Here is a 24449-nt window from a genome sequence, read left to right as displayed (position 1 = left end):
TTTGAAGTCTTTAATGAATATTTTTTTCTTAATCTTTGATTCACCTTTGATAATGACAAATTGGAATCTTAAACATCTGCTTGAGAACAAATTTGGTATACTATCTGAAACTGTCCTTCGCCCAACCTGATGTCATTTAGACTGAGAAATTGTAGTCCAACATACCTGGACTGCTTCAATACTGAAGACTTAATTTGAAATGCTTAAACTGAAGGAAGCGGAGAGACACTGGGGAGAATTAGGCTCCAAGTATTTGATTTGTAATTGTTAGCATTTTTTTCTTGTTCTCTTTTGAAATGTGTGTACATGTCAATAAAAATTAACATAGGCCATAAGCATCTGGTTGTATTATCAATGCACTGTAAACATCATTACAAATAAATCCTATAGATTGCTCAAAATGCCACCAGGGGTATAATATGCATGCAGTTTCCACAGCATATAATCACTTTTTGCTCTTAGGAGTTCACAAATATACTTCGAAAAGGCATACATTAAACAGGTCCATTCAATAATTACATGTTTACCTGTGTTCTTTAAAACACAGGGTGACTTACAGCATTTTAAGCATATATTTTGACAAGCACCATGAAACCTAAAGGGCTCTGGCATTGAGAGCCACTCAAATGCTCTCAGTGACATAATGGCAAACTATATATCTTTTGAGTGTGCTTCTCTCCATGCAAACCTCATCATGCACTAGCAAGTCTTACCATAACAACCTTGGGCTAAATCTTGTTTCATTTTGCTCAGAATACTCATAGAGTACGAATGCTGGAAGTACTCCAAAGTGTGGGGGGGGGGGCTTACCAGAGTTGATATACTGAGCACTTTGATCTCTGAAAACCTTCTGAACTTTGCATTGCCTCTTGTGGATCTAGTGCCTCTCCTCTGCCTCTCTATATTCAAGATAGTGAAGATACAAGTACTGCCTAGGAATACTAGAAATGAAAGAAAGGTAAATCAGTAGTAGCATCTTTATAAATTACTTTCAGGCTGGTCTGGCCATTTCTTGATACTCTGTAAATAAGGAAAATGTTGCAATGAACACGAATATACATGTCCCAGTATAATGTTGCAGGATCCAATCTGGGTGACTGACCCAGATTGGATTCTGTAACATGGGACAATGATGGGGGCTTTTGAGGTTTGAAATGAAATTGATTTTTTTAATTTTCAGAACCAAACCTATGTTTTCAGGATGGTGTGAACAAGGTTCAAAAGAACCCTCAATTAATTCTAAACAAACAAGGATTGGTTGGAGCCATATTTGTGGCAGTTTTTCTTTCAAAAACCATATGGTGATGTGATTCAAAGTTTACTTTAAAGAATCCATACTGGGTTTTTCTCTTTATTCATTTCAAACAATAAAAGTTGGCATATGATTTATTCATGGAAAAGATTGTTAGACAATAAATAAGAGAGATACTATACATTGTTAGAAGATACTCTGAAAGCTGTGCAGATAACACACCTGCAGTTCCTCATATTATAAAATCCTGTCGCTTATTTTTCTTTAATAGTGGTAGAACACAAACTTCGTTAGAATTTCTAAAAACATGTATAACTAGTAGAAATATTCTCAGGCAGGACTTATATGACTGGTTTAAGTACTTCTTACATTTTATTTATTTATTTTTTATTTATTTATTTGATTTGCCAATTGTTTACAAGATAATAAGTTTAAGTGTATAATACATAGTTGTGAATACATGAAATGGGTACATATAAGAAAAATAAAAGAAGAATAAGAGAAACAATTGGACAGGGACGGTAGGCACGTTGGTGCGCTTATGCACGCCCCCTACAGACCTCTTAGGAAAGGGGTGAGGTCAATAGTAGACAGTATAAGGTTAAAGTTTTTGGGGTTTGGGGAAGAAACTACAGAGTCAGGTAGAGTATTCCAGGCATTGACCACTCTATTGCTGAAGTCGTATTTCCTGCAATCAAGTTTGGTGCGGTTAACTTTGAGTTTGTATCTATTGTGTGCTCTTGTGTTGTTATGGTTGAAGCTGAAGTATTCATTGACAGGTAGGACATTGCAATGTATGATTTTATATACCATGCTTAAATCAGACCGAAGACGGCGTAATTCAAGGTTTTCTAGTTATAGATTTTACATTGGATTTATTGTTCCCATAATATTTTTTAAATACTTCTCTTGTACTGCTATAGTGGACAAAATTTATTTTGATATCACATGATATGTTATGACCTAGTTTCAGCAACTTTGAAAGTTAGCATTAACTTCTACTAGCTTTGCCATTAAACTATGAAAATCAATACATTTTAACAGACAACCTGTCTCATATTTTGCTTTATTTGGTATATTGTGGTAGAACTGTATTTTGTTTTTAAAATTTCCTCTTTAAAGAGGGGATTCCTGAGATTTCAGATGAAGGTTGTATGATGTCACAGTCTGAAAATGGGCGTTGGTTCTTACCTGATACGCCCCTTCTCGGCGAGCGCAAGGAGCATCCAGAGACTGGGATGTGCTTCCGAGTCCTCTTCTTGCAGGCTGAGCTTTAGATGAGGAAACGCTCCGCCCCCTCACGTGACATCGCGGGCGCCTCCCAGTTTTTGCGATAACGAGAAGAGAGGTTATTGATTCTTTCTAATCTACTATTGGCTCCTTGGCTGAAGAAAGAGTCCCCACCAGACGGAGAAATTAGGGTGGGGCTGGATGCTCCTTGCGGCTCGCCGAGAAGGGGCGATCAGGTAAGAACCAACGCCCATTCTCCTTCGAGCCGCTCGGAGCATCCAGAGACTGGGACATACCAAAGCTGGGCTGTCCTACGGGTGGGACTCCGTCTGGTCGAAGGCCCCTCCGGATCACTGATGACCCTCTGTAAGACCCGTCGGCCAAAGAGGCCTCCGCTGAGGCGTATGAATCTATTCTGTAATGTCTGATAAACGGGACGGGGAGGTCCAGGTGGCCGCCCGACAAATGTCAGCGATGGGGGCTTGTGGCCCAGGCCGCCGAGGTGGCTGCACTTCTGGTGGAATGGGCGGTTATCCCACCGGAGCGGGCAGAGAATGGGAAAGGTAGCACCTCGCAATAGTAGCCCTGATCCAGCGACTGATGGTGGAAGGGGAAACCTTAAGCCCCATTGACCTGGGTTGAAAGGATAGGAAGAGGGATTCCGACCTTCGCATGGATTGAGTGCGCTTAATATAAATACGCAAGGCCCTTCTAACATCTAGGGTGTGCCAGAGGACCTCCCTGCCCCTGGAGGGCCTGGGGCAGAAATTTGGTAAAATCAGTTCCTGTGACCTATGGAAGGGAGAGTTAACTTTGGGTAGAAAGGTAGGGTCGGGACGAAGGACCACCCGGTCTGCGTGGAACACGCATAGATCGCTCCTGACTGACAGAGCTGCTAATTCGAAACTCGACGAGCAGAAGTAATAGCTACTAGAAAAACTACCTTGAAGGTGAGAAACTGCAGGGATGACTCCTCAAAGGCTCGAACGGGGACGTGTAAGAAACGAGGACCTTGTTGAGGTCCCATGTGGGGAACCTGTGAGCGGTAGGAGGGCACAGGTTGGTGGCGCCCTAAGGAAAGATCTAACCCTGGGGTGGTGAGAAAGGGAACCGTAGTTATCACAGGAGACCACGGTTGAGAGAGCAGAAACTTGCCGTCTCAGGGTGTTAGGTGCGAGCCCCTTGCGAAGACCCTCCTGAAGAAATTCCAGGATCTGTGCCACCGAGGGAGAGAGGGGATTAACCTGAGACCCGCTACACCACTTGCAGAACCCTTTCCAAGTGGCATCATAAATTCGTGTGGTGGAAGGACGCCTGGCGGCCAAAATAGTGTCGATGACTTGAGTTGAAAGATTCTCAGAAGTCAGACGGATCCGCTCAACCTCCAGACGGCTAACTGGAGCCATTGAGGCTCCGGATGCAGAAGGGCCCCTGAGAGAGGGAGACCTTGTCCGGGGGATCCTCCATGGGGCGCTACTGATAAGATGCGGAGATCCGCAAACCATGGTCGCCTGGGCCAATAGGGAGCCACCAGGAGAAGTTCTGCCCTCTCCTGAATGAGTTTTTGAACTACTCTGGGAACTAACGGGAGCGGAGGGAAGGCATATAGGAGCCCTGGGGGCCATGGGCAACGCAGAGCGTTGTGATTCTCCGACCTGTGAGACGGATACCGGGAGAAGAACCGTGGAAGCTGAGTGTTGGTCGGGAGCGAAGAGGTCCACCACGGAAGGCCGAATATTCTGGGCGCTTCTCGAAAAGGGATGGATGGAGACGCCATTCCGCCTGGTCCACCGTGGCCCTGCTCAGCCAGTCCGCCTGAGTATTGTCTACTCCGGAGATGTGTTCGGCTTTTAAAGATAGGAGGTTGGATTCTGCCCAGCGGCAAAGGCGCTCGGCTTCCCTCATTAGCTGGACGGACTGGGTGCCCCTTGCTTGTTGATATGGGCCTTGGCCGTGGCGTTGTCCGTGAGCACGAGCGTGATGATTGCGGATCTGAGGAAAGCTGCGCAGGGCCAGAAGGACGGCGTGAAGCTCTAGCCAATTGATGCTGCACCCCTGCTCGGTCAGCGACCATTTGCCCTGTGCAGAGATCGAGTCGAGATGAGCGCCCAACCGGATAGGCTTGCGTCCGTGGGACGGTGAGTCGTTGAGGTTCCGCGAATAGGTGGCCTCTGTTGATGGCGGGATTGGTCCACCAGAGAAGAGACGTGAGGACCTTTGGAGGGACCCTGACCTTGACCCTCGAGTTGCTTCTTCCGGATCGTTGGAACGGGAGCAGGAACCATTGGAGGGATCTGCTGTGTAGACGAGCCCAGGGAATAATGGAGATGCATGATACCATTTTGCCCAACAATTTAGAGAGGTCCAACAAGGCCACTCCTCCTTGAACGCCTGATCTGATTGACCAGGGCTTGAATGCTAAGGAACCTCTCCGGAGAGAGAAAACTCTCTGTGACACCGAATCAATTATGGCCCCCAAGTGGTTAATTCGAGTAGAAGGGGTAAGTTGGCTCTTTTGCCAATTGACTAGAAAACCGTGTGCCCGTAAGGCGGAGAGGGTGACCCTGGTATCCCTGACTGCCTGGGATTTGGACGGGAGAGAATAAGAATATCGTCCAAGTAGCAGTGGAGGCGGGACGGGAACGGTCCTGAGATGGGCCGCCAGGGCCGCCAGGACCTTGGTGAAGGTCCGGGGGCGAAGCCAGACCGAAGGGTAGGGCCAATGTATTGATAATGAAGGTTATTATGGCAGAACCTGAGGAATTTGTAATGGGAGGGCCTGATTGGAATGTGGAGGTATGCCTCCGACAGATCTATGGAAGATAACCAGTCTCCCGCCTGGTGCCTAAGAGAATTGATTGCAAGGTGTGCATCTTGAATCTACGCTGGATGAGGTGACGGTTGAGCCGTTTCAAGTCTAGGATGGCTCTCCAACCCCCAGAGTGTTTGGGCACCACAAAGAGATGGGAGTAAAAACCCTTTCCCTTCTGGGCCGGAGGGACAGGTTGAATGGCCTGGATGTCAAGAAGATGATGGATGGCTGCATCCACTAGAGCCCGGTTGGAGGGATCCCTTGAGGAGGGGATGGGATGAAACAATCAGGGGGCGGACCTGAACTCCAGGCGAGACCAAACCTGATTGTGTCCCTAACCCATGCATCGGAGGTGGATATGTCCCATTGGGCGGCGAAGTGGCTGAGGCGGCCGCCAATGGGGAGGAGGAAGAGGATCTACCTTCTACGGTAGGGCCTTCCTCCCGATCCCGGAATGGTCTCTTGTAGCGCCACCGCGTCTGGTTCTGTCACCCGGGTCCGAGCGGTCCTGGGACCGGAAGGAAGGAGGTCTAGGGTATCTGGGCGGGAAGGGGGTTGGTAGAAGGGCGGGGGAAGCTCCTCCGAAAGGGCTGGGGCCCCTGGTCTCCGATCTTCGAAAAAGGGAGGGCAAATACTTTCTCTTACTGCGGCCCTCGACCAGCAGTGGTTCCAAAGCTGGTCCAAACAGTTTGTCTCCCGTAATGGGAGCAGTGGCCAGCTTGACCTTATTCTTTACGTCCGCCTGCCAGTGTTTGAGCCATAGCATGCGGCGAGCCGAAACGTGCGACGTGATGGCTCTGGAAGAAAATTTTACCGACTGGTAAGTGGCGTCAGCCGAGAACTCGGCTGCAGCCACTAACTTCGCTATATCCTGGTGAGCTCTCAGATTGGAAGCAGGGATGTGGTCCTTGAGCTGGCGTAGCCAGCGGATGGAAGACCTGGTGAAAAATGAGGCGGCCGTAGCCGATTTAATGGCCCAGGCGTCAGATAGGTGGGCCCTACGCAGCGCCAGCTCCGCCCGCCTGTCCTCAGGCTTTAAGGCCTCTAGGGCCTCACTAGGGAGTAGAGGAAGAAGCTAGACCCACAATGGGGTCATCAACCTCCGGGATATTCAGAAGGTTGGACAGAGCCGCATCGAGATTGAAGAATCTCTTGTCTTGGCTAGATGGAGCAGGAGGTGTCCCTGAGGAGGTAAGTTGCTTTGCAACCAGATCTACGAAGATGGGAGGGGATGGGATGACCTCGGCTTCCACCACTGGTTGCGTGAAAATGGAGTCTTCTGGGCCCTCTTGGACTGGGGGGTTCAGCAGGGGACTGGGGAAGAAGGCCAGATACATTCTTGGCCTTAAGGAGGAGGGACTTGAACATATGTGGTTTGAACAGCCCCCAAAGGTGGGTTGGTCGGGGAAGGACCCTCGTCCTCCGACATCTCCCCCTCCATGATGTCAGCCTCTAAGAGGGTTCACTATAGCGGGAGGATCCCATCCGGGAATCCTCTTCCTCCTCCCTGAAATCCCCAAAGTCCCCTTCCTCCTCCATCTGGGCCCCAACCGGTGGAGGGCTATCCCTCTGAGAGAGTACCTGATCAGTTGGGGGACCGGTTGTGGAAGGGATCTGAGTGATAACGAATCGTGTTCAGAGGCTCGCGGAGAGAAACCTGATCTGGACACGTGTTGTAGTGCCTCTGCTATGCCCTGGCGGATGGCTGATTCCATCCAAGCCTTGATGTGAGGTGGAACCTCGGAGGTAGAGGGTTCATCCTGGCGCAGACCAGCGGCTGTGGGTGTAAAGGTGGCTTCGGGGTCCGTCTGGTCGGAGGTCCGGGGGTCGGAAGACCCTGAAGCGAACTGCGCCTAGGTAGGGAAGAAGGGTCTGAGGGGAGAGGTAGAGCAGAGGTAGCGGGGTTGGAGGAGGAGGTATAGGCGTCTCCGGCGGGACTCCCTTGAACGCCGGTCGAACTCTTTTTCTAACGCTTTGTGGCGCCTCAAGGCGTCACGTTGGGCGGCCTTGGAAGGTTCCTTGTCCTGTCTGGAGCCCTTAGGTTCCTTGTCCTGCCTGCGCAAGTAGTGGGACTTTGCTTTAGCCTTCAAAGAAGGACGTTTAGATGGATTGTCGTCTGCCATGGTAGGTAACAATACTAGCAAAGGCGGTTGGCTGCCCAGAATAGGCCTGGATGAGGCCGGGTGAAGGTGAAGCTGGCCCTCTCCCCTTTTGGAATTTGTAGTGTACAGAGATAACAGTAAGGTATCTGAATAATATAGTATGTACAGGAAAAATAGATACTCTAATTGTAATTCCTTTGATTTCTTTTTGTTTGTTCTTTTTATCTTTTTCTTTTTTTTTTTTTTTTTGTACGCAATATATATACAGGTTATCCGTAAATGTCTATATATCTATGAAAAAAAATTATTACTGTACAAAAAAAGAAATTATTATTATTATTATTTTGCAAATATATTCCTTTTATTCTCGAACAGTAGCAGTAACTGGGTATCTCAGTACAGGCCGGATCAGTCAAATAAACGCCTGAGGCCTATGGTAGAAGAGAGGCCTCTGGCAGCAGGCCTCAGACAAGGGAAAACAAAACCGGAGGGGGCTGCAACTTCGCCCGAAACGGACTGCGGGAGGCCAACTAAGATAAAAGAGCGAGCCAGGTAGAAAGAAATGGGCAGCAAAGCTTTGACCCAAGGCCTGGGGCTCTAATTCACCGCAGCTAGAACCAGAAAAAAAGGCGCCCGACCACGGCGGAGCCAAAATGGCGACCGAGCTGAACCGTCGGGGGCGCCTTGGGACGGAAAAGGAGGGCTTTGCCGGTCAGCTCGGCACGCCTAGGGCCTTAGGGGCAATAACCCTCCCGGTCGGCGTTTGGGGTGGGGGGAATCCAGCAGTAAATGAAAGGAAAACAACGCGTGCCACGAGGCAACGCGGAGGCAGCGATGCGATCTGATAAGGATGGGGGGTGGCGCTAAACGCGCTGCGAGCCCGCAGCTTCGTCTCAGGGACGAGGGAAAATTTTCCCTGAAGTCCAGACCCTTTGCGCAGGAGGAGAAAGAAGGCAAACCTTATCAGAGAGTGAAAAAGGAAGGAAATCTGCGATCAGCCAAGGAGCTCTCTAACACACAGCCTGACTCTTCGAGGCTGAGCAAAAGACTGGGGAGCGCTCCGCGATGTCACGTGAGGGGGCGGAGCGTTTCCTCATCTAAAGCTCAGCCTGCAAGAAGAGGGATTCGGAGCCACATCCCAGTCTCTGGATGCTCCGAGCGGCTCGAAGGAGAACGTGGTTTTGGTGCTATGAAGGAACATATGGATAGAAAAATGCATAATTTGATACTAATAGGTTAATCTGGATATGCTAAAAATAATTATAAACAATAAGGCAAAGTAAAAAAATAATGTTTTGGTCTAACAATCCATCAAATAAATGCCTGTTTTACTTGGAAGGCCCTAGGAAACAGCCAGCGGCCAATAATAATACAATGTAGTAGCAAGCAGTGAAATTTGGGGGTTTCATCAAAAGTACAGCAGGCAACCAGGTAATAAAATTTGGACATAGGGCTGAATTATTTTTAATATTGGCCTTAATCCTGTCTTCTAGGTTTGAGAAGCAGACCACACTATTCTTTCATTTTCCTGAGCTAAAAGATGTTTTCTTTTCAGAACTTCGTTTCTTCTTTCCTTTGCTGTCTTGCCCTGAGAAAGTCTATCTGTGAGCTTGCTAAGAATCAGCACCAACTTGATGCCACACAATCAATCAGTCAATCAATCTACCCCCTCGGCACTTTCATATAAAACACACAACAGTTTTAGGCTTCCACCAGAATAGTAGATATACTTTATTTTATGTTAAGCCACCCAGAGTCACCTTATAGGGGAGATGAGCAGCATAAAAAATTAATAAACAAATGTTTAAATATACTTATACCAAAAATAAGATAGCATGGACAGGGATTTAATTTTTTTCCGGATTTAAATTCATATGCTTTTTGCCACTAAATATGTCATGATTAATTTCTAATTCAACATTTACTATAATATGATCAACATTTCAATTTCTTCATGTCAGAAAGGTTTAGTATATGTTTGTTGATTAGTATACTTTTTAAAGTATAAGACAAAATGAGTAAGTATAAATTATGGAAATTTTGCACAAATATGTTAAGAGAGATTATAGGATGCAACTAAGAGTACTCAACTGGAAACCTATATATCAACATCAAGGTACTTATTTCACAGGGAAAATGTTATGAGTTATATATAAATGATAAAAACTAGAAAAAGTAATTGAATGAAATAATTAAATGATTATTAAAAATGGAACATACAGATGGAGAAATTGATATGCAAATGTTGGTAGAAAGTAGTGGTTAGTATTAATGAATTAATCTTCCACATAAACAAGAAGAGAAAAACTCAAGAATGAACAGCTACAAAAGTGAGTCACAAGTGAGTCACTATGATATGTTGTTAAAGCTGTTGCACTTATACAGAAAATGAATTAAGATCTAATTTAACAGAATAATTTTCTAACAGAATAATTTTAGGACTGAACCAACTAATATCTACTAAACCCGTGATGGTGAACAAGTGGCACGCAGAGCCATTTGTGCTGGCACACGAGCCGCAGGCAAACTTATGTCACTGTGCATGCACGTGCCTCATAGCTGATTTTTCTGACGGTTTCAGACCTTTTTCGGCCTCCCAGAAGCTTAGAAAAAGCCTCTGCAAGGCTTTTCAGGACAAATAGGCCTGTTTCATCACTTCCTGTAATACCGGAAGTGACGAAACAGGCATATTATTGGGCCTGAAAAACCTTGCAGAGGCTTTTTCCAAGCCTCTGGGAGGCCAAAAAAGGCCTCAAACCAGCTGTGAGTGCAGGTAAGGGGGGGACTGCACGCAGGGGGCATGGGGCATGCATTGCATTCTGGGTGCTGGCATGTGAGTGTGCGCACACACTAATGCATGCACAATTTTTGGCACAGGGGCCCAAAAAGGTTAGCCACCACTATACTAAAAACCAAGGCTTTACTGCAAAATGACAGGATTATGTCAACTGCATCACTATGTAGATGAGATACATTGACAGAAATGTTGTCAATTCAGAATTAATAGATAATTTTCTCCAAAACAGTTTACTAAACCAAAGTATGTTAGATCACTTTACCACTGGTCTAAACCATTTTTACCCTTCCCTCCCCCTAAAAGTATTACAGGTAAACAAATGAATGTCTTAGATGCAAGTAGCAGAAGATGCCCCTGATTCATGTCTACAAATCCCAAACTAATCTGGGTTGTCCAACAATCTGTCATTGCATTATCTTTGGTTCCAGCCACCACTGGATAAGTGTGTGTCCAATTAGTTGAAATGAATTCCAGTGTTGGAATTCCAAGTACCCAGGGGGAAGCTTACTATGCAAACCAGTCCTAATAACTGCCAAGTTGCTTCCAATATTTTTCCTCTCTTTAACACTATATTTTGCTGTGGCTGTATCAGTATTACAAAGGCTGTATGTGAGTATCTATAATACAATAACCTAAGTTTACTTTCTCACTCAACATTTCTCTGCCCAGAAAGGAGAAGAGGGGACATTTTGCTTCTGGCATCTGACTGTGGGTGATTGTATATTTATTTTATTAGACTATTTTGTAGCACTGCACTATTAACAATTAAAAAAACCCCCACAAAACAAGACTTTATCCGTGTTAGGAGCATATGCTGGATTTTTGTTATAGGCTGGCTTGGGAGAACAAATCAATGCAGGATAGCAGTACTATAGCTAGTATTCGACTTACAAACAGTTTGCTTAGTGATTGTTCAAAGTTACCACAGCACTGAAAAAAAACTGACTTATGACCATTTTTCACAATTACATTTCCAGCCCCTTGATCATGTGATCAAAATTCAGATGCTTAGCAACTGATTCATATTTAGGACCACTGCTGTGTCCCAAGATCATATGATCACCTTTTGCAACCTTCCAACAAGCAAAATCAATGGGGAAGCCAGATTCACTTAATTACCGGGTCACCCCCTATCAACTGCAGTGATTTCACTTAACAACTGAGGCAAGAAAGGTCTTAAAATGGGCCAAAATTCACTTAACAAATGTCTCGCTTAGCAACAGAAATGTTGGGCTCAATTGGGGTTGTAACTGAAGGACTACCTGTACCATGGAGAATCATATGCGCACAGCACAGGATAAAAATAAAGAGGGGCAATATGCTGATTCTGCAAAAGACATGGCAGCTTATTAATTATTATTTCTGCTACTATGAGGTCACTTAAGACTTCCAGGGACCCTTACCACAAGTTCAGTATAAATGAAATATATACTTTCAATATATCATTTCAATTTAAATGAAATATAACAGCATGGTTTAGAGGACGCACGAGCTATAGGGTCATAAAGAGCCATAGAGCCATATTTATGATACTGATGCGCCATTGTTCCACTAAACTGAAGATGAAAAATCTTGCAGCAATGCTTTCATTTTTAATGCTTCTAGTTTCATGATTGCTTTTTGCCTGACTGGCAACATGAGGATCTAAAATGCTACAATTTGAAACCACACACTTTATAAATAATACTTTAAAAATACTAGTTGAGATAAGGTAAGCATTCTTTATTTAGAATTTGCACTGCACAGTATGTCTAGTTGATATACTAGTGCCCAGACCTGATTAATCCTACTAGAAAAACAGACATACTCTTTCTACAGGCAGTAACAAAATCCTAATGTGAATTCAGTTCAATCCAGATAAAGTTGCAAATGTATAATTAAAGTCTTTTTTTTTTTTTGACAGTTTAATTAAATGAGCATTAAACTTTTTTGAAGTAATTTAAACTATCTCACACACAAGAATGGTCAAGATAAACAATGAATATTTGGATGCAATTTCAATTCCCATTCTAGAAGTCTGCGCCTGAAATGTTTCATTTGTTGTTGCTTGTGTATGCGTCATTGTGTATACACCAGGCTCTAGCATTCTAAGCATGACTGCATTTTGCCACCCAATGCCCTTTTTCTATCTGTGACATTTTCATTAAGATGACAGGTATACATTATGTCACTGCAACAAATGACAGCATTGTTGGCTGTTAATAACTATGCTGAGTGGGTAAGAAACAGCGACAGAAAAAAAAATCCCTGGGGACAAAGCCTCATTGTGATCATTAAACAATTATTGCAACATGAAATTAGAAAGCGTTGTCAAGCAATAGCTGTTTTCCTGCAAGGGAAATGAGGGCAGAGCTTTTCAAATCTATGGAACAAAACCAAACCTGCAGGCTGTCTATAGGAAGGGACCAGACTTACATTTCAGTAAATAATAGCCTACTATACTAGCAGTTCATAAAATACACTGTCAGGTCAACTAAGAAATCTTTATTGAACTTTTTGAACATTGAAAACATTTTAAAACAAGGAGTATTTTGTCATTAGTTTATTTTATTGTTAAGAACTGGTGGTGGGTTTTTTTTAAATGGCAGAAAATACATTAAAATATTTTTACATTTAACTGCTCTGTATTTATACCTTTTTGATTTGAAACAATCTTATAGATGGATGGATGTCAGTCAACCTTAAAACCAGGGGTATCCAACCGTGGCAATTTTAGGACTTGTGGACTTCAACTCCCAGAATTCCCCAGGTAGCATTGCTACCTAGGGAATTCTGGGAGTTGAAGTCCACAGGTCTTAAAGATGTTGTGGTTGGATACACCTCTGCTTTAAACTTTCCAGTCTGTGTGATTTGAAACCTCCCTTCCAATGCTGGCTCCTAAATTAATGATACGGCTGTCACTACATAGTTAAAAACAGCTGATTTGTGCTTAGCAGTGCAATTGGTGAGAATGTGTTCTAAAATATGGATGAAATCAGCAACTATACTTTAAAGCAGGAGTTGCCAAACTTTTGGACCTCAGGGACCACCAAACTCATAATTTTAAATCCCGCAGACCACTAATATGAATTGACGGTGGCTTGCTGACGTTGGTGGGAAAGTTGGTCCTATATTCCAGAGCTGTAGTAGTCACAGGACTGGCCCTTTGGTCATCCCGGAGCAGCTGCTCCTCCACCTGGGTGCACCGGCATGCCATGGATGAGCTGCTCCAGGATGACCAAAGGGCCAGTCCTTTGACTACTGCAGCTCTGGAATACAGGACCAATTTTCCCACCAATGTCAGCAAGCCACCCTGGGGTGGATTTCCCTCCCCCACCGTTGGTCTTACCTTCCAGTTCCAGCTCACATGGCTCTACTCAAGGTAAAGTTTGCACTCGGCCGAAGAGTGGGGGCCAGTGGGTAGTCGTGCCATGTGGGGGTTGCAGCCTTGTGTTCCCATGCAGCCTGGATTAATTGCTTTGGGGGGGGAGATTTCTCTGCAGACCACCAAAATTTTCTCAGGGACCACCAGTGGTCCCCGGCCCACTGGTTGGCGACCACTGCTTTAAAGGGTTACTTTCATTTACCACATAAAAAAGCATAAAATAAGATGGTCTCTGTCACAATGCGAGTTGAAAAAAAAGACAAAAACACTAAATTGCTACAGACAATTTATAAAACACTAGTTTACAGGTGATGCTCCAGAGTAATATACGTATATTCCTTGAAAGGCCCTGCTATTCAACTTTTCAATATATAGGCCTGGCTCTTAAACAGATTCACAGAGACCACATTAATGACATTTTATTTATTTAAGTTTGAATTTAAATTACACTAATTTTTGCTTTGGCCCCACCCATTTCTTTATTCAGAGCTTGCCTACTTTTGGAGTGTGGCACCTACATGTCAAGGACAGGTGTAATTATCATCTTTTTAAAAAAGTTCCACTTTCTGAGATTAACCATTTAATAGAGAACTTTATCTCTTTAGTGTCACAGCTTTTGCTGAGAATTGTTATAAATGCACCATTTATAAGAATTTCTGTTATGCAAAGAATAACTACAGAGTGCTTTTGATTTGGATACACAAATATAGCACTTTTTGCACTCCTTAAAGCAATTGTGTATTTTCCTAGGATTTGCAACCATCTTCTGAAAACAGTGGAAACCTGGGACTGCAATCCTGATTTAAGAAGAGGCAGGCAGGAACTTTGTTTGCACCTAATGAACTCTACAGTTCATTTCCTCTACAGATCTGAAGCACTACACAGTTTTAAGAGTATTACTGAAGCATTTCAGCTTATTTCCAAATATAAAGGTGCAAAGTGACATGGCATGGTTGCATATTCTAATTTCTATATTTGATGCCTATTCTATTTATATTCCTCCCTCTACTTCCAAGAATGGAAGAAAAACAGAAATAACAAATTAGAAGGGATATTCTGCTAAATAATGATAGCAGATAAGAAGTCTTAACATGATGTAGCATTTGGTTTTCCTTAGATTTCTGTGGGTGAATTTATATATTATTTTTCCAATGATAAATATTTTACAATCAAAACCTTACAGCAGTTGTGAAGACTGATTCTCTGAATAATATACCATATATTCAAATGTCACACGATTAAATTGCTTTACTATTCTTCTTTATAACATGGTATTCACAAGATTGTAAATCCTGTCACCGTCAGAAATAAAAAAAGTTTCTTACAAAGTAATATTTATTCAAGAGAAATTACAATGATTTTGAATTTATCTAAATTTTAAATTCAGTGTTCACTTTGCAACTGGAAATGGTACAAATATACGAAGTTTTTTTTTATATCAAAAAAGTCATGTTTAATGCATAAAATATACCTTGGAGTTTCTATTTTCAAAACAAAATTTATTAAAGTAATTTATGTTATGTCAAAGTAAATGCAATAATACTTTGAATATTGATGCTTACCAAAAATTCAAAGAATTTTTGAAAGCTAGAAGAAAAACGTCAAAAGATATAAAAAGAATATAAAGAACCATTTACCAGGAAAATACAATGATTCCCTCGCTTTTGGCCTCCCACACTTCAACACACTGCTTCCTACATTGTTGCAAATAGGCACCCAAATCTCTGAAGCAGCTACAAGAGTGAGGAAATGATAAATACAGAAAATTCCCTCCCTCCCCATTCCACTGACATAAAACTCCATTAGGTGAAAGAATTTGTTGCCTCTGTTGTTAAATAGGACTGTGCAACGTTTTGTATGGGCACTTCAGGTTGAGAAAGCTTTTGACAGAAATCATCCCATCAAAATAAACTGACAAACTGAAATAGAGACTCCCATCAATACCCTGAATCAAATCCATGAATCAAAACACTTTGCAGATTCTACATATATTTTAGTACTTCTAGAATTGTGAGCGACAATTATTCAATGCTGGATCTTCACTTCTATGTTCAGAGAATGAAGAGTACATTAAGCTGTGTGACAAATTCTTTAACACATACCGATCTCTATTGCAGACTCTGATAAACTGGCTGTAAACTTTGAGGATAAAATGTAATTTGATGTGTAGAGGTGCCCTAAGATTAATCAGATTCTTTTAGGTGAGTTTTCCATTTATAGATACAGAAGAGGTGCTCAATAGAGTTCACCAACCTTATATTTACTCAATCCTAACCCTTATAACCTATTATGTCAAATAGGAAGTGGGTGTTTAAATAGTTTAGGCACTTATAAGTTCCATTTTCATTGAAGAAAGATGTTGCTGGACCCAGAAGATCCAAACAATTATAAACCTGTGGCTGATATTAACTTCCTGGGCAAGGTCCCTAAGGCAACGGTGGCTGATTAGATCTAGATATTCTTAAATGGGTTTTCTAGATCCATTTCAAAGTCTACACCTGGTTTTAGCACCCAAAATGCCCCATTCACTTGTGAGATGATCTTTGCAAGAGAGACATCAAAGAATGCAATCCTAAGGATTTTCTAGAACCTCTCAAGAGTTTTCAGTATCATCTTTTAACTGTATCCTGTGATTATATAAACTCACTACAGCTGGAATAGTGTTTCAATTTCAGTGTCTCTGCTCACACCTGAATAGTCATTTCTAGGGGGAAACAGGAGTTAACCCCATTCTGTTTTTCTGTGCAGTTTCACAAAGTTCACAAAGTTCCATTCTCATTTCCTTGATGTTTTAACTTTTTAACATGAAGGTGTGACTGAGATTACAGTAGTCTTCATTATTCTGAAGACCCAGAGTTTTACTTTTGAGGACCAAGTGAGGCAAAGGGTGATTTCACTCTCCTTCAGCTCCCTTAATTAGACTTTTATTCATATATCAAAATTTCAGAATACACTTCGTCCAGCTACATCAACTGTCCCTTCCAAGATTGCCTTTCTAGATATACTTGTTTCAATAAAGAAATAAGGGATTGTTTTAATAAGAAAACTTGAAAATAATAGGAATGCTTCAGGATTAATTTAGGTGGATGGAGCTCCTGTAAACAGGTTCTCAGTTATTTATTGGCCAGGAAAGTATGGAAAATGTAGCAAACTGGAAAATATTAGGGACTGTTTATGTTTCCCATATTCAGACAGACTTGTCGCATTTCATAGTTCAGTACTTTGATATGAGAAGACCTGTGTTCTCCTTGTAAATAAACCCATTCCCTACTTAAGTTTTGCCAAAGTTGTGTAATGCAAGAAAACCTGATGTGAGATCCAGGTGCCGGATTTTTCTAAATGCTAGGGGCCTGGTTGTTCTGTTGATGCAGATGGCAACATTGAAATGTTGTGGGTGATACACTGGATAACTATTTTTTAGACCTGCAGGCAATTTATTTATTGATTTGATTTGATTCCATCCGACTCCAAACAACCATATTTAATAACACTATGGATTAAGTTCATTTTTAAATATTTCTTATGTTGCACTAGAAAACTGACAACATTTAGAAGCTTTTTGATTTTTTTTGTGTATTAATTTTAACATTAAAAAATACAACAGGGAGATGTGGCAATATCTTAAAGATTGTTGGATTCACACTTTCATCAGTTCTAGACACAAGGCACATAGATGCATTCTAGCAGTATTTCAGAAACCATGTAGTGAATTTGGCTATATAAGGATGGCAACAATATGATACATAAAATATATGTTTAATGCTAGAATTTCACAATGTTATTTAACTTTAAACTGATACTTGATGAATTAATTTAAGACAAATTTAAATTTTATTTATGGTTTGTGTCTGTGCAATAAATATATTCTTCTTTTGTTTGGTATTTTATTTATAAAACCAGCAAATTCTAGGATAGTTCTTTATTATAATTTTGTACAAGACTGTCATCCATTTGCCCAAAGTCTACTAATTTCCTTGTTTTCTTCTCTGACTTAATATGTATTCATTACACAAAAACTATTTGTAATATTTTAAAACAATAATTGTTATTCAAAGAAGCCAGAGTACAGGATAGTATAACAAGTACAAAATGGCTTCATAGGGCAGAATATATTAAAATGTGTTTCTGCACTGTCAAATGCTTTCTTCATTTTCTATTCAATAAAAATATTAATAATAACTTGAAATATTTTTAAGCAAATAGGAAAATCCATATATTTATGAACTGCAGGTGGCCACAGGACTCCATAACATGAGAATATTAAATTTATTTTAGTCTTTTAAAATAATCATTGTTGTTAAGTTTCCCCCAGATCCAAGAGAAAAACATCTCATCTCTCCAAAACTACATAAAAATACAACTTCAGAAACTGTTTATAGAGAAAATCAGATCAAAGTTTTGTTTTTGTATATATGCAAAATGCACTTGTATGCATCAGCACAACTGTGAGGCAATGAAAATTTAGTACTGAGAGTCTCTGAAATGTTTCTAAGAATAAGCTGTGTGCTTTTTTTGATTACTAAGCAACACGGTCAACACTTCAATTTAATATTAAAAGACAAGTTCCAGTTAATAAAACTGTTGTTTTTTTCTTAGTTGCCCCTAACAAATTTAGTTTAAGATGAATCAGGAAGAATCTCTATCTTTTAAATGGGTTCATAAAAGAAAAGGGAACAGGCTGGTTATTTGTATTAATGTAGAGCACAAGAGAGCTTTCTTAGCTAGTCTCACTGCCACAAAATAGACTAAAAATGATTCTTGTGTTTGAATTCAGTAATGTTTCCCCCCCCCCCCCGCATCAACGTTCTTCCTATCAATCTGCCTCTGAAGGAAGACCATATACAGTAAGTAGATTGCAATCCTTACAAAGAAGTTGCAAACCTCCATAGGGAATTATCTGGTCAAGGTAAATATCTGAAATCTTTAAAAAATCCACACACATACCCCGGTACTCCTCCTCTTTCTGAACCACTTAAAAAATAGAATATGAAGCCACACAAAGTGCTGGGCAGGGTAGTACAAGTCTTCAGAGAAGCTTTTGCTTACAGGATTCTATATGGATGGAGAAGACAATTTTCAGGTAATGGAAACACCTGAGAAGATGCTTCATGTATAATTTATACCTTGACAGTGAAGCATACTACCTTCATAGACTGAAGTCTTTCTCTGCCTCACATAGCTTAACTTTAGAACAGCCTCTCATCTAGCATGATGACAAAATCCTTAGTCTGCCCTGATTAGCCAATATACAAACACTTTACAGGTAGTCCTTGACTTACAACCACTATTGAACCCAAAATTTATGTTAAGAGAATTTTGCCCTGCTTTATGACCTTTCTTGTTGTTAGGTGAATCTGGCTTCCTCTCATTTGACTTTGCTTGTCAAAACGTTGCAAAAGGTGATCACATGAGCCCAGGTCATAAATATGAATCAGCTGCCAAGCATCTGTATTTTGATCATGTTACCATGGAAGAATGCCACAATGGTTTTAAGTGTGAAAAAAGGTCAGTGCCATTTTCAGTGCTGTAGTAACTTTGAATGGTCACTAAACAAACTACTGTAAGTCAAGGATTACCTATATATTGATATTCAGATTAACAAAAAAACCTAGGGAAGTAAACTACAGCCCTATTTAGTAATTATAGCCTATCCAAAGGCATCAACCTTGCTCTAAATTAGGAAGACTAGGATACTTGCCAAGTCTGCTTTACCAGGTGGAGAAAATGAAATTCTAGTCCAACATCAATACTCTAAATAAACAAACATTGCCTCAGAGCAATACATTTCTATTGTTCTTTAGAACAGAGAACTTTCGCAACCTGCCTAGCTGCAGAAGCCAATTCAAACAACTCTTATGTGATTGGACCAGGGTCACATAACAAGAAAGTGACAAAAGTAGTTTGAACTTTAATTAGCACAGTGCCAAAATGTCAATTCAGTAACTGTATAATGATAAGGAAAGAACAAAACAAATTTCATCCTCTGAGTCTAACACACAGACAGTATCTTAAAAAAAAAAGGAAGTCATATAGGTATGTAAGCATGAGTTATACAAGCCTCACACAAAAGAAGGTATTAGGTTTTTTAAAAGGAAATATTTCAAGACAGAAGTAAAATACAGATCCACTATTCATCCCAATAGGAAAGAACATAATTCATTAGTTCAAACACACACACACACACACAAATATATATATATATATATATATATATATATATATATATATATATATATATATATATATATATATATATATATATATATATATATTTTATATATTATATATTATATATTATATATATATATGGTATTCAGCTTTGTTCGGGTATTGTCATTATAGTTGTGCTTTTAAAGTTGTAGCAACGTTTCGGCAGAATCTCATCTGCCATCATCAGGCTTCTGTATTGTGTTCATCTGTGAGTCAGACTTTCACAGCTGTATACTTGTGGAAAAAGAAGGAAAAGTGGTAGATGCCAGTGAATTAATTAAAAATATACTACTACATACAGTATGTTTCAGGTACAACCTTCTAAAACAAAAGCTTATGAAGAATGCAATTTTGAAAAGAATAGCTGACAATTAACCTTCCTTGGCATTCAAGAAAAGAGCTTTTGAAATGGTAAGGTCCTTCAAATAAGGGTTTTTTTAAAGTTGGTTATGTTGTGTGGGAATGTTATTATTGTTCGGTGAATGGTGTTCTAATTGAAGAAAAGCAGGGCTGTAAGATTGCTAATTGTTCCATGTCCTTAAAAACAAGGGAACTTTCAATAGGTCAGACTATAGTCAGCACGCAGGAAGAGATGACTAAAATGCAACACAATGTAAGTGACCCCAATAATTTAAGGCTTAATGTAACGTACAATAAAACTCCAATTTTTGTTTCTGTGAAACTTTTTTTAAGTTCCCCATACAGCATCTTGCTGCCATGGAGTTGTGTTTTTTTTTTCCTCCTCTGCCTTGACAATTCACTTCTGTGGACAGGCATGCGGCCAACTCAAATGAGACCCAGCGCGGTGAAAAGCCCTTCAGGTAAACAGTGTGATAAGCTAAACTGCAAAAACTAGGCAATGTTTTTGGACTATGAGGCAGTTGCTATGGAGACAGTTGCTAATTAACCGCATTCAGCCAAGAGAACAAAGGGTTTTAAGGGCAGACAGGACTCTGTATCTTAGAGTGAGCAATGTCGTTACTGTACATCTTAAGCAAACTGCACATTTTCCATATTTGAAATACCTGAATCTCTGCTTCTCTTAAAAAATACTTTAAGTAATACATGAGCACTTCCTTGGAGTTTAATCAGATTTGGCTCATCAGGAGCAATTACTAATCAAAATATCATAAACACTGAACAAAAATGCAATGAGTCAAGAAAACTCAAGATAACCATTAAGGTTTACTTAAGCAACTCCTTGTTTTTATGTTAAAACTAAAAATGCTACCTCTACATCTACAGATGCGCAGCTAGACAGTAATTTAAAATACCCAATTCCAGAGAAACATGTCATTTTGAAACAAATTTGCTCCCTACAAACAGCAAGTTTATTGTTACATTTTGGGTATTTCTTATGGAGGTTTCTTATGGAGGACGGACCTAAACACAGGAAATCCATCTATATTCTGCGGATTGACTCATGAAACTATAAAACTAACGGACAGATTATTGCATTTACACACAAAAAGAGTAGATTCAGATCCCTACTAAACCATGAAACTTAGGTTAACGACCTAGTCATATCTCCTTTTCATAGTTTTCTTTACCTCACACATATGCAATGAAATAAGATATGAACCCTCACTATCCTGATATTTACAGGAAAATATTTACAGGAATGATGTAAGCAAACATAGAAAAGAGTTTTGGTGTTTTGTAGAATTTGATAAAGCCTAATACTCTGTGTGTGTGTGTGTATGCATGCATGTGCGCCTGTAAATTAGAAAGTACAGGAAAGCATAATTTTAAGCGCCACAACCAGTGAAACATTGGTCCTGAAGAAGATAAACAACACTATCACCACCACTCCTTGAATATTCACTAAATGTGTGAGCAGATTGGACTGACCCTCCCCCTTTCTGTCTTACATCCAATTTCAGGCAGCATTTTATTTCCTAGTATTTTTAAAAATATTTTTACATGATTATTTCTGGGAATATCAAAGTGGTGAGTAGCTTCTTCCTTTTAGGATCAACCATCAACAAATAAAGGAACAAGTAGTTAAGAAATACACAGATGACTAGCTCTTGATAGAGTAGCCATGAAGGCTTTGTAAAATATATTAAGAAACAATGGAGTAAATGCACAAAGAAAGATTTGAAACCTAGAGAAGTAACTCAATGGGCCTTGATTGCTGAAGATAAAAGTCAGAAATAGCTGAGATCTCAGTTCAATCCTGCAGAGATGCATAAATAGTGAGGGTGGCAAGATCAATCCAAGATAACATTTGCCTGCCCTCCGGTGGTTTTCCCACCAGCCCTAGTTTTCTAACTGAAACCTTTCATATTAGCAGATAATTCAAGTGAAACTTCCATACAGTTGGATAAAATATGGTTCTGGGAAATGCAGAGGAAAGCTCTACTTTGAGCTTGAAGACACACCTGAAATTTGAACAAGACTGACCTCAGTTTGTCCCAGCAAGAAACCATATAAAAATCACTGGTTTCAAAATTAGTATTTTTGGGAAGCCAAAGTGCTGAAACACTCGTCCACAGATTGAATATGCAAAATTTTCAATTCACTCAGCCATGCCATCTGACCATCTTTAGTGTGTGTTCTCAGGGAAGCTAGGACTTTAGAGACAGCTGCCCAATCAGTAGACAATACATTGATAATCCAATGCACCTTCCACCATACTCATTCTTCTTAAAGTGCTTCAATGTCCTTCTACCATTATGATAGGTGCAGGCAGAAAACAATAAATTTAACTTTTTCTGCCTTTTGCAGAATATCTACAACAACCAGCAGCTAGGTTCTCTTGATGAATATACTGTGTTAGAGGCATGAGGGGAAAGTGACTACATTAAGGCAGACCTCTTTCTTGGTCCAATTCATGTAAACACAACTTTTTATTGAAAAGAGCATTCCATTTTCTTTGCACAATCCTTCTTTCACAAGAACTTGGTAGGATATTCACAGTGAAACAGTCTGGATTAGAAATCACTTAAAGTTCACTCATGAATTTATTTTTCAACCACACTGTTAATCCAAGCCTTTAAGGCAGGGATAGGCAATGTGGTATTTTTTTTCTGAGTGTTTTAAATTACCACTCCCTTAAACTTCAGCCAGCATACTCAATGGCAAGGGATTATGGAAGGTAACATTTTGCTTACTCTTGCCTGATGGCACAAACCTATGGTTAAAGGAATCAGTACCAAGACAATCTTTTCTATTCAGAGCCATTTTCAAAAACTTAGGTAACTGCTAAGATGTTGCAAATCTTGGAGAGATAGGACTTGGGACCAAGGATGTGTTGGTTGCTGGACACCAGAAAACATTTCCAAACTCCACTGATTATTTTTTTTTGCACACGATGATGTGGAGTTACAGGTTTTCTTTGCATATAAACAGGATGTGTATTAAAAAACCTGAATTGTATAGCTTGACTTTTTTTAAAAGCAACATACAACACAACTCAAGAGACTAATGTAAAAGACAAATTATCTCACTGGTACAAGTTTTGTACTTTTTATATAATTTTCCTACAGAGTAGACAAATGTATGGCCTTTTGTGCATCCTGGGAAAATTAATTTCACATACATACAGTACTATTTTTTAACATTGGGGTCTTGCTTTACATGGTTTTTTTTAATGAACAACTGTTTATTCATCACACTAAGACACATAAATGAAAACGTAAATGTTTTTGAACTGAGGATTCAGGTTTTGGAGCAGAAAGTCAGTGGCTCTTAGCAGCTAATTAGAAGGCAAGACTCATCTAATTTTTCTTAATAAATAGTGTTTTCATGCTGAGCTCTTTCTAGATCATAGAAGTTCAATACATGGGATATATAAGAACTCAGGCAAGCTGTGTGCATTGAATCCAGGACCAAATGCTTCCAATATTTTTGATCCATCTATTTCTACAATTAAAAAAACTTATAGTGGATGGCGTATTTCTAGTATTTAAAAAAATCCATAAATATTTGTCAATCAGGTATTGATGAAAAATGTTCAATAAGCTGTCTTACCTATAAGAAATTTCAAAACTTTAAAAAAATATGAAATTGTTCTACCTATTCCACTGGGAAGCTGTCAAAAAGTTCACTCCTCTCCACTTTTTCAAAACAGCCTGATTCAGACCAAAAATAAAAAAATAAAAAATGAATGGAATCAAACTCCAATGCAAGTGGAGAAAGAACATAGATGATTTGTGCCCATAGACATATCCCTGGCAACCACTGAAATGCTGATAAAACAACATGCAGTGAATTAGATGGCGACAAGGCAAAGGAATGACTGCTTGATAGGGGCTGTTCCAATTTTGGTGCATCTGGGCCAAGTTGTTGCCTTCTCCGTTCCTCCCTGCATGTCCTAGGATGCACAGGTGATGGGCGTGGTTCTTCCTCTGACTAATCAGCCGGCCTTTGCCCTTCCCCAGCTCCTCCACAACCTCCGGAGCCACACCTCCACTCCGTCGCTGTTCCTCCTCTCCCTCAGAGTCCAACTCTACCAAGGGCATGACAAGAACCTTCTTGTTCTTCCCAGCTCAAACAAACTACAGAGAGCTGGATTGGAAATGATGCCTCTGAACTGAGTATTCTGAGTATCCTGTTCCAAAACTATTTTAGATGTATAAGTACTCCTCGACTTACAACAGTTCATTTAGTGACTGTTCAAAGTTTCAACGGTATTGGAAAAAGTGACTTATGCCTGTTTTTCACCCTTATAACCTTTG

General features: G+C 40.5%; 1 protein-coding gene and 1 long non-coding RNA gene across 9 annotated transcripts in view; one reads left to right on the top strand and one right to left on the bottom strand.

Annotated features, from left to right (window-relative positions):
* Positions 1 to 24449, bottom strand: part of TEAD1 (TEA domain transcription factor 1) — a 229511-nt gene that overhangs the window by 95657 nt on the left and 109405 nt on the right. The window lies entirely within an intron of this gene.
* Positions 915 to 14468, top strand: LOC148133316 (uncharacterized). The gene is made up of 3 exons (XR_015747269.1): positions 915 to 958; positions 9978 to 10057; positions 14308 to 14468. It is a non-coding gene; the product is annotated as an uncharacterized LOC148133316 (long non-coding RNA).

The sequence above is a fragment of the Notechis scutatus genome, chromosome 1 (assembly GCF_049901735.1).
Source record: "Notechis scutatus isolate UNSWTSFEM ecotype Mainland chromosome 1, rNotScu1.2, whole genome shotgun sequence".
Taxonomy (NCBI): Eukaryota; Metazoa; Chordata; class Lepidosauria; order Squamata; family Elapidae; genus Notechis; species Notechis scutatus.
The sequence above is the reverse complement of the archived record's forward strand: the minus strand, read 5'-3'. Positions and strand labels throughout refer to the sequence as shown.